Source organism: Macaca nemestrina, chromosome 1 (assembly GCF_043159975.1).
Source record: "Macaca nemestrina isolate mMacNem1 chromosome 1, mMacNem.hap1, whole genome shotgun sequence".
NCBI classification, from domain to species: domain Eukaryota; kingdom Metazoa; phylum Chordata; class Mammalia; order Primates; family Cercopithecidae; genus Macaca; species Macaca nemestrina.
Genome location: NC_092125.1, coordinates 112,054,201 through 112,056,749, shown reverse-complemented (window position 1 = coordinate 112,056,749; position 2,549 = coordinate 112,054,201). Strand labels below are relative to the sequence as shown.

The following is a 2,549-nucleotide window of genomic DNA, read 5'->3' as shown; positions in this document are numbered from 1 at the left end:
ATTTTCTGATACTTTGGTTAGCAATTGGTTGAAAGAGTTTATCTAAAGACCCGGAATCCACAGAAGGGAGTCTCCTGTTAAGGGGTTGTTCGTATTATGCAGATGAAGCCTCCAGGTAGCAGGCTTCAGAGAGAATTGATTGTAAATGTTTCTTACCAGACTTTAAAAGGTGCCTGGATTAGGGAAAAGACCTGGAAAGGGATTCCCTATAGCATGTAGACTTTTCCCACAAGAGACAACTTTGTAGGGACATTTCAAAATATGATAAAAAATATATTTTAGGGTAAAATATTTTTATTTCTTTCAGGGCCTGCTATCTGTCATGTAATGCTACACTAGAGTCAGGCTGGAATTTGGTGTCTTATTGCTACAAAAAGTCTTTTTTTTTTTTTTTTTTGAGACGGAGTCTCTCGCTGTCACCCAGGCTGGAGTGCAGTGGCCGGATCTCAGCTCACTGCAAGCTCCGCCTCCCGGGTTCACGCCATTCTCCTGCCTCAGCCTCCCGAGTAGCTGGGACTACAGGCATCCGCCACCTCGCCCGGCTAGTTTTTTGTATTTTTTTTTTTAGTAGAGACGGGGTTTCACCATGTTAACCAGGATGGTCTCGATCTCCTGACCTCGTGATCCGCCCATCTCGGCCTCCCAAAGTGCTGGGATTACAGGCTTGAGCCACCGCGCCCGGCCGTACAAAAAGTCTTAAGATCTCTGTTGTAATGCCTGTTGGGCCTGGTCAGATGTGCTGGTCAGTTGTGCCTGAATTCCAAAGGAAGGAGGGTATAACGAGGCATATCTCACCCCTACTTCCCATCATGGTCTGAACTAGTTTTTCAGGTTAACTTTGGAATGACCTTGGCTGAGAGGAGGGGTGCATTCAAATAGTTGAAGGGCTTAGAATTTTATTTGTGGTTTACACTATAGAAAGTATTACTTGGACAATGTGTCTCCCTGTCAGTATCCAGGGAATAGCACCTGGATTAAGCATTTAGTATTCAGTTGCTACACTCTCGCCTAATCCCTCATTTTCAATATTTTGCCATGTTTTCCAGTGACCTAACTGGCCACCATGTCACAGACTTTATGGTCTCCAAAGGAGACCCCTCCATTTCATGTTTTGTGATTTGAGCAACAGAATAGAATCTACTTGTAAATGTTCAGTGGTCTTTGACTTGGGCTTTCCAATTTTGCTGTACTTCACAGTGTTTTCTGGGTTATATACAAGGAATATAAAATACTAATATGAGGTAAGCACTAAGGTTCTGAGATGGCCGTGGAAGAGACGACAAAGTCCATCACCATGCCTGAGAGTGTCCAATCATCTCTGCTCGGGCCACATATTTTTGTATTTCACTGTATTTGAAACAACAACAACAACAACAACAACAACAACAGAAACTCTTCAAGATTCATGAAATTGGACAACTGTCTTTGTAACACTTCTAGTGGTAAAACCAGTAAGGATGGCTCGTTTGCACCCTGGTTTCATAGCCTCTCTGTTTTCATAGGTATGTTTTCTCTCTGACATTGAACGGCTTTCAACTTGAAGCGGAATGCTACATCACAAAGATAAACAGGTTTGAAAGGAAACGGTTTTCTTTGTAATCCTAAATGTTCTAGTCTGCGCATTAAAATACATTATCTGAAGAAGGGTGCACAAGCTTCCAGTTGGCTGCCAGAAGGGTTATCTGCAGGACACAAGTCAAGTATCAACCTCTTTGGGGAAGGCCAGATGCGGGGTCTCTGCGCACCTCCCCGAAGAACAATGGCAGGAGGAAAAGGAGAGAGAGGCAGACTGTCACTTCCCCCGCCAGCACCGGGAGCGGGTTGATCGGCTGAGTTGGCGGAGGGTGGGGCGGAAGAGCAGACGGGGACTGGGAAAGGCGTTGTCGGTGACATCACGGAGAGGGCGACTTCTATGTAGATGAGGCAGCGCAGGGGCTGCCGCTTCGCCGCCTGCTGCTTCGCCACGAAGGAGTTCCCGTGCTGTGGGAGCGAGTCTGGGACCGCGGGTCGGAACTAGAGTTCCAGCTGTGTGTCAGGGCTAGGAGGGCTCGGGAGTGCGCGGGGCAAGTAACCATGTTTGTAAAGGGTGAGGCATGTGAGGCTGTGGCAGGGCGGAAGGCAAAAGCTTATATTTACCTGGCAGGGGAGATAGCATGATCACGAAGGTGGTTTTTCCAGGGCCAGACTTATCCATTGCATTCCGGATGTGCCGCCCCCTGCGATTTCCCCAAATGTGGGAAACTCGACTGCATAATTTGTGGTAGTGGGGGACTGCGTTCGCGCTTTCTCTTGTTGTTATTGTGATTTAAAGAATAGCTCTGACGCTAGTGTTCGTTGCTTCGTCTGCAGTGTTTTATCTCATGGTTGTGTTCTGTGTAGTCAGCTGTTTCTTTTCGCGTAACTTGGGCTTTATTTTACGAGTTCACATTCGGGGCCAGATACAGCTGCTACTCATTTTCTTGGAAGGCGAGTTTCCGTCTCTGTTTGGGTGGTCTCCCAGGTTAGACGCTGCGGTACATGTTAGGCGGAGCTCAGGTACCTAGGCCGGG

At 47.2% G+C, this 2,549-nt stretch overlaps 1 non-coding gene across 1 annotated transcript; it reads left to right on the top strand.

The window, feature by feature from the left end:
* The first annotated feature begins 2,128 nt into the window (after positions 1-2,128).
* On the top strand, positions 2,129-2,292 carry LOC112426197 (U1 spliceosomal RNA). Its single transcript, XR_003017493.2, has one exon. It is a non-coding gene; the product is annotated as a U1 spliceosomal RNA (small nuclear RNA).
* Positions 2,293-2,549: the final 257 nt, after the last annotated feature.